Here is an 8,877-nt window from a genome sequence, read left to right on the forward strand (position 1 = left end):
TTTCCTTTTCCAACAGCCAGATCGATCGCCTTCAACTTGAAAGCTGCATCATATGCATTTCCCCGTGTCTTTGCCATGATGAGGGGGACAAAATTACTACCGTAATCAGAATGATGGGAAGTTTGAGCGCGCTCGATTTACGTCACATAATGTGACGGTGCTCAGTTGTTTGGCGGCGTGAATCTTGTGAAAGCGGGAAAAATCCATAAATTAGCCGCGTCGTTGTATAAACCGCGAGGTTCAAAGCGTGGGAATAAAGTAGCGCCTTATAGTCCGGAAATTACGGTAATTACAATTTAGCAGATTAACACTGGAATGATAGATGAGTAGATGATGGTGTGCAAAAGAGCAGCAAAGTAAATAAAAACAATATGGGGATGAGGTAGATAGATTGTGTGGGCTATTTACAGATGGACTATGTACAGCTGCAGCGATCGGTTAGCTGATGTTTAAAGTTAGTGAGGGAAATGTAAGTCTCCAGCTTCAGTGATTTTTGCAATTTGTTCCAGTCACTGGCAGGAGAGAACTGGAAGGAAAGGCATCCAAATACACCTGCTGGAGCGTGTGCTACGGGTGGGTGTTGTTATGGTGACCAGTGAGCTGAGATAAGGCGGAGATTTACCTAGCATAGAATTGTAGATGACCTGGAACAAGTGGGTCTGCCGATGAATATGTAGCGAGGGCCAGCCTACTAGAGCATACAGGTCGCAATGGTGGGTGGTATAAGGCGCTTTGGTAACAAAATGGATGGCACTGTGATAGACTGCATCCAAGTAGAGTATTGGAAGCTATATTGTAGATGACGTTTGGAGGTTAGTTAACACAGTGTCCAAAGAAGGGCCAGATGTATACAGAATGGTGTTGTCTGCGTAGAGGGAATCACCCGCAGCAAGAGTGACATCGTTGATAAATATACAGAGAAAAGAGTCAGCCCGAGAATTGAACCCTGTGGTACCCCCATAGAGACTGCCAGAGGTCCGGACAACAGGCCCTCCAATTTTACACATTGAAGTAGTTGGTGATCCAGGCGAGGCAGTCATTTGAGAAACCAAGGCTATAGAGTCTGCCAATAAGAATACGGTGATTGACAGAGTCGAAAGCCTTGGCCAGGATGATGAAGACTGCTGCACAGTACTGTCTTTTATCGATGACGGTTATGATATCGTTTAGTACCTTGAGCGTGGCTGAGGTACACCCGTGACCAGCTCGGAAAATGGATTGCACAGCGGAGAAGGTACGGTGGGATCCGAAATGGTCAGTTTATTAACTTGGCCTTCAAGGACTTTAGAAAGGCAGGGCAGGATAGATATAGGTCTGTAAGAGTTTGGGTCGAGTGTCACCTCGTTTGAAGAGGGGGACGACTGCGGCAGCTTTCCAATCTTTAGGGATCTCGGACTAAATGAAAGAGAGAGGTTGAACAGACTGGTAATAGGGGTTGCAACAATGGTGGCAGATCATTTTAGAAAGAGAGGGTCCAGATTGTCTAGCCCAGCTGATTTGTACAGGTCCAGGTTTTCCTGCTCTTTCAGAACATCTGCGATCTGGATTTGGGTGAAGGAGAAACTGGGGAGGCTCGGGTAAGTAGTTACGAGGGGTGCGGAGCTGTTGGCCGGGGTAGCCAGCAGGAAAGCATGGCCAGCCATAAAGAAAAGCTTATTGAAATCATGGATCTATCGGTGGTGACCGTGTCGCCTAGCCTCAGTGCAGTAGGCAGCTGGGAGGAGGTGCTCTTGTTCTCCATGGACTTTACAGTGTCCAAAAACGTTTTGCCGTTAGAGCTACAGGATGCAAATTTCTGTTTGAAAAAGCTAGCCTTTGCTTTCCTGACTGACTGTGTGTATGGGTTCCTGACATCCCTGATAAGTTGCATATCGCGGGGAATATTCGATGCTAGTGCAGTCCGCCACAGGATGTTTTTGTGTTGGTCAAGGGCAGTCAGATCTGGAGTGAACCAAGGTCTATAGCTGTTCTGAGTTCTACATGTTTTGAAAGGGGCATGCTTATTTAAGATGGTGAGGAAATTACTTTTAAAGAATGACCAGGCATCCTCGACTGACGGGATGAGGTCAATATCCTTCCAGGATATCTGGGCCAGGTCGATTAGAGAGGCCTGCTCGCAGAAGTGTTTTAGGGAGCTGACAGTGATGAGGGGTGGTCGTTTGACCACGGACCCAAAGTGGATGCAGGCAATGAGGCAGTGATCGCTGAGATCCTGATTGAAAACAGCAGAGGTGTATTTGGAGGGCAAGTTGGTCAGGATAATATCTATGAGGGTGCCCATGTTTACATATTTAGGGTTGGACCTGGTGGTTTCCTTGATAATTTGTGTGAGATTGAGAGCATCTATCTTAGATTGTAGGACTGCTGGGGTGTTAAGCATACCCCAGTTTAGGTCACCTAACAGAACGAACTCTGAAGATAGATGGGGGGGGGGAAATCAATTCACATATGGTGTCCAGGGCACAGTTGGGAGCTGAAAGCGGTCTATAACAGGCGGCAACAGTGAGAGACTTATTTCTGTTAAATTAGAAGCTCAAACTGTTTGGGCATAGACCTGAAAAGTATGACGGCACTTTGCAAGCTAACTCCTCCCCCTTTGGCAGTTCTATCTTGACAGAAAATGTTGTAGTTGGCTATGGAAATATCAGAATTTTTGGTGGCCTTCCTAAGCCAGGATTCAAACACGGCAAGGACATCGGGGTTGGCGGAGTATGCTAAAGCATTGAGTAAAACAAATTACGAGGCTTCTGATGTTAACATGCATGAAAACAAGGCTTTTTCAATTACAGAAGTCAGCAAATGAGAGTGCCTGGGGGCATGCAGGGCCTGGGTTAGCCTCCACATCACCACAGGAACAGAGGAGGAGAAGGATGAGGTTACGGCTAAAAGATAGCAAAACTGGTTGTCTAGTGCGTTGGGTACAGAGAATAAAAGAAGCAGATTTCTGGGCGTGGTAGAATAGATTCAGGGCATAATGTGCAGACAGGGGTATGGTGGGGTGCGGGTACAGTGGAGGTAAGCCCAGGCACAGAGTGATGATAGAGGTTGCATCTTTGGACATGCTGGTTATACTGGGTGAGGTCACCGCATGTGTGGGAGGTGGGGCAAAGGAGGTATCTAAGGCATGTACAGTGGGACTAGGGGCTCCGCAGTAAACTAAAACAATGATAATTATCCTAAACAACAGTATACAAGGCATATTGACATTAGAGAGACATAAAGTGAGGCATAAAGCAATCACAGGTGTTGATTGGGAGAGCTAGCTAAGACAACAACGGGTAAGACAACAGCTAATGAGCTAAGTCAACATCAACAGGTAAAATGGCGATGAATGGGCAGGGAGTGTCTGTTAACTATACACAGGGCCTGAGTTCGGGGTTAGGGCCGACAGATAAACAAAGGTAAACAAAGTGGAGGACCGTGATAAATGAACAGTCCAGCAGGCATCAGCTATGTAGCCAAGTGATCATAGGGTCCAGGGGACAGCAACAGATGAAACAGGGAAACCGCTAGGTAGTCGTTACTACGCTAGCACGCGGGAGACATGGCGTTTAAAGTTAACAGGCCGGGGTAAGTAGAAGCGTCTGCTCCGTCGTCCGGCAAAGGCACAGCTGATGGAATTACATCCGCGGACCAGTCGTGGTGGTACAGCGGGGCGCCGTGTCGACAAAGGGACTGGGCCAGATGGCGAAAGAGGTATTGTAGTTGTGGGAATTTCGTTTGCTAGCCGGGAGATGTGCCTGGCTCAGGGCTAGCTTCGGGGCTTGGTCACTCAGTTGAAGATAGCTAGCTGTAATGATCAATGATCCAGGGGTTTACGGCAGGAATCTGGCATTGTAGTGGAGAAAAACAGCCCGAGGCTGGCAGGTATTATCCAGGCTAAAAAAATGGCTGGTGCCTGAGCAGAGGGTAAAGGCCACTAACAGTGGCTAACAATGACTAAAAGGCTAGTAACTTAGCTAATTAACTGGCTACCTTCTGATGAAAGTTTTGGCTATAGGGTAACAACAAAAAAAAATAGCGGCTCCGTGTCATATTGAGTGAGGCGGGTTACCGGAGGGTATATTTAATTTAAAAATAGAAAAAGAGAGATTGAAAAATAAATTGGAATATATACAAAAAAGACAAAAAGTAAACAAAAGAGGACAACAAACCACGTCTGCACTGCTACGCCATCTTGGATTGGAATACAGTTGGCATTGCTGTTATGATTTTAGTTGTCCTTGATGTCCTTTGTTTTAAATGTATTAATTTTTAATATTTTTTTTGCATTATTGTTTGCTGGTTTCTTCTGTCTTTTCCTTTTTTTCTCTTTCGTTCATTATCTTGGTTGCTGATGTCTTGGGGGGGGGGTGGAGAATGTAATTAATTGTATATTTTCTCTTCCTGGTGGTGGAGGGACTGTGGGAGTGGTGTTGAATGGTTGAGGGACAGCTATTGGGACACTGTGGGGGGGGGGGATCTTGGAGGTTTCGGTTTTAAAATTGTTTGGCCTGGTGGTAGATCGGTCAACATGCCCTTGAACAGGGCATTAACCCTGGATGCCTCTGTGTGTCGCTCTGAGTGGAAATCTGTTGGATGACTGGTATGATGTAGTTATTGAGCGGCTTCACTGCAAGTATATTGTATGTTTCGAATATTCAATAAATATTTTTTTTAAAAGGCTGACTCACAGAAGACAGGACACACAGACATAACAGCAGGGCTTTCTCGCACTCACACATATTATGTGCACGCAGCACAGGACAAACAGTCATAGTGAAGGAATATGAGAATGCTGCTAAGGCTTAAACCTGGACATGACAGAACAGTGTCAACTGACACGGTACGAATTCAACCGATACCATTTCAGTTGCACTTTCACTGCTCACTTAACCCTGATGTTACGTAAGAGGACTAGACCTCCTCCCAGGGCTTCTCCGGCTAACTTATCAAACGACAGCCCAGCTAAACGCGCTTATGAAAACAGGAAAAAGAGACTTGACAGTTTGGTAGGATCAGGATGTTTATACCATATCTGGTCTGTTTATACCAAAACATGCCCCGTGGGAATAAAACAGGTCTTTTTTATTTTTTTAGAGCTGACATCAGGTATTTAATTAAATGCACAACAGTAACATGAACATTTACCATTTTCATTTCCCCTCCTATAAGAAACAGAGGATATTTGCCAATCATCAGGGCCCAGTTTTTTATAAGTTATCTGATCGGATTTCAGCAATATAATACAGTATATACATATGAGATGAGTAAAGCAGTATGTAAACATTATTTAAACATTATTAAAGTGACTAGTGTTCCATTATTAAAGTAGCCAGTGATTCCAAGTCCGTATATAGTGCAGCAGCCTCTAAGGTGTAGGGTTGTGTAACCGGCTGGAAGCCGGCTAGTGATGGGTATTTAACAGTCTGATGGCCTTGAGATAAAAGTCTCCCGGGTGCTGTAGGTGTCCTGTTTGCTCCCGGTGATGCGTTGGGCAGACCACACCACCCTCTGGAGAGCCCTGCGGTTGTGGGTGGTGCAGGTGCCAGGCAGGGATACAGCCCGACAGGATGCTCTCAATTGTGCATCTGTAAAAGTTTTGGGGCCAAGCCAAATTTCTTGAAACTCCTCATTCTATGCATTTAATTCTATCCGATAGACGAAATCCCCTGGATAGGGATAAGGATTTGGTAATTCAATCTGACGTTTAACAATTGTGGTCAGTTGTTTGTTATATATATATATATATAAAAAACAACTGACCACAATTATATATATATATATATATATGTGTGTTATATGTGTGTTAAATAAATGCATCTACTTACTTATAAGAAGTGAGATATATATATATATATATATATATATATATTCAGGCTCTACTATTAATCAAGGTACCGTTATTCATATAGTATACTCATCACTGTTTCCTTATGACAGTGTAGAAGTAGTGTCCAGTAGATGAAAAGGCCTGTTCAAACCACTGAAAATCCTGATTCTGTGATCTTGATATTGTGGTATCTAGATCAGAATGATCCTATTAGATTATGTTTTGGGGGAAGAAAATGCTAAATACAAAAAAACAGCCAGATTAATCTGATCTGATCCTGGATCACAAAAAAGAAGATTACAGAATATTTTGATCCAGATTTAATAAATGGAAAAACTGGGCTCCAGATGATGATGAATAAAATATACCATGAGGGTGATATTATGACCTTAAGTGGGTCCAACATTTTGAAGCCTGCTATGTATCTGGCACAACAGGCACATATTATCTCCTGACTGTAGACATTACTGCTGAGATAACACATTCATCATCATCAAGGCCCAGACAGGCCAGGCAGACACACCAAGAAATACTAGCTACCTTGAGCTGAGCATTGAGTTGGCTCAATGCTCATTGAGTTGGCTCTGTGCCCATCAACATTTACATTTACATTTAAGTCATTTAGCAGACGCTCTTATCAACACAGACTGGGATGAATTCTCAAGGATTCAGATAATTAAGAGAATTGACTCAAACTACCAAATATGACAAAACTGCTAACAACAAAATAATGAAAACTGGCTGCTGTTTTGAATGGACCCAGATCACTATTCCCTCACATGGTATTGGTGAGGATATCAGCCAACAACACTCTCTCAACAAAACTTCATCATAGTGATGTCATTGTCAGGGTTCACATGTGAACATGTATGGATGGCTCCTACATGTAGTCTTAAGACTTCAACTACTGTTCAATGTAATAATACTTTGCTCAAAGACCCTCCTGTGCTGTAGCCTATGTTGCTACAGTAGCAACGAATGGGGAAATGACAGCCACTTCTCTTGGGAGAGTTCGAGATAGTCCATATCAATCACGTGTGAGTGACAAAAACAAAACCAGGACAGTAAATGGAGTCCTGCATCTTAGATTCCCAAGTCTCCCCTCATTGGTGTTCATCAGTGATGAGGAGAGTTAAGAGTTCCGTGAGCCAGGCATCTGTAAAACCTCAAGAGAGACTAGTTTGCCTGCCAAGAGTGACAGTGGGAGAAGGGAGGGTGTCATTAAAACTGAGCTTAAATATTGGGATTAACTGCCACTCCTGCACACGCTTGAACAGTTTCAGATGGAGCGTGATCCACAGCAAACATCCAACTTAGCTCTGTAAAATCATATTCAACTCAATTACCAGGCTTTTACTCAACTCTTGTTTACAGAGCAAGGGGTGTGAGAGAACAGATCCTTACTCAATCATGCGGTTCGTCTGCACACCTTTTGCGATGTTGACAGGCCTGCCTTTTGTGGTGCTCCAGCGGTGATGTTAGTGCAAATAGCAAAGTCCAATTCAGTACAGCTGCACGACCGCTGCAGTTATGGCCCTACCGACCTCCCCCAGGTTTAGCGCGTCTTCTGGCCTATCCAATGTCTTTTCACAGGTCACTCTGACATCTGCGATTGCATATTTTCTCAAGACAACAAACACAGCTTGACAAGTCATAAGGATAAATTGTTTTTAACTTGACTTCTCTCAATTAAATAGTACAATAAACAAATTGTGTGCTCTTCCAAACCTCTAAAAGCACTTAACTAAGTCGAGCAAATCCAGCATGGTCAGTGTAGTTCTTTCTAAAGAGACAGTGTTCAAGTCAATCTTTTGATGATGTGATGAACTTGAGCCACATGCCTTCTGCTTTCTGTGCAAAAACATCTAATAAAATGATCCTGTCAATAACCACTGAATAATTTTGAGTGAACCTGGCCACGCTGTTCCCGAGGGAGATCATCTTGGATGCACAATTATGACTTGTTAAGCTTTTAGTGGAATTCAATTAGTTTTTGGCTATTACATGCCAATTACACATTTAGAGTGAAACACAGCCTCCTTTACAAATAGTTGATTCTACAGGCTCGTTGCTAAAAATATTGATATTACTGATATGACTTAATATTAAAATAACACCTGGAAACTGATAAGGTGAGACCTATAACAACTGAGCTGGTGTTGTTGCACTGTGAAGCCAATCAGCAGAACCCATGGACCGTAATAAATATCATAATATAATGTCATTGCTAAAGGGCGTCGGAACTGTGCGGAATACACATATATCTGGAGGACTTTTAGAGCAAACTGATGGTGGAGGTGAGAGCGAATTTACTACCAGATCTATGAGACTGTGCACTCAATGTCCTTGAACAAGTCCAATTTGTTATTAGTAATAGTTTGAGAAGTGTTCGATTGTCCATGGTACTGTATCTGTCTGTACACACAGGCAACACATTGATAGAGTACGACTAATCATAATGAGATGCTGTTGAAACATGCAAACAAAGTACTTACAGTGGCCAATTGGCAGGTGCTGTCTGTTGCTTTTCAGTGGACCAAGAAAACAATCCAAAAACTAAAAGGACAAGAACCCACTTGCACTGACAAGAATATACATTATTTTCCAATGAAGAATGTTCTGAAATATTTGTCCATTATCCCATCTAGCCTATTCTTTAGAAATGGTACCCACATGTTGTACACAATACAGTATACAAAAACAAATCTGTCATCAATTATCCCCTCCTCCCCCCGATCTCTCACACACACACACACAGAACATATTTCCAGGAAGACAGGTCAGCACCAGAAAAACTATCTAAAGGAACAGGCAACACAGATCAAAGAAGCAATGCTCCACTAGCTTAGCTCAACCAACCACTGACTGACTGGCATCCATGTCCCTGTGCTGGAACAAGGACCCTGTGATAGAAGAGAGAGCGTGAGCTCGACTCACTGGTTTTCCACTCTGTCATACACCAGCAGCTTCTAGCTTAGCAACATACAAATGGTGCAGTCAAACTAAATCAGCCCAATAATTAGTCGGACCTCACAATGTTGCATTGACTTATGATTTAATAAGCA

Source organism: Oncorhynchus gorbuscha, linkage group LG10 (assembly GCF_021184085.1).
Source record: "Oncorhynchus gorbuscha isolate QuinsamMale2020 ecotype Even-year linkage group LG10, OgorEven_v1.0, whole genome shotgun sequence".
NCBI classification, from domain to species: Eukaryota; Metazoa; Chordata; class Actinopteri; order Salmoniformes; family Salmonidae; genus Oncorhynchus; species Oncorhynchus gorbuscha.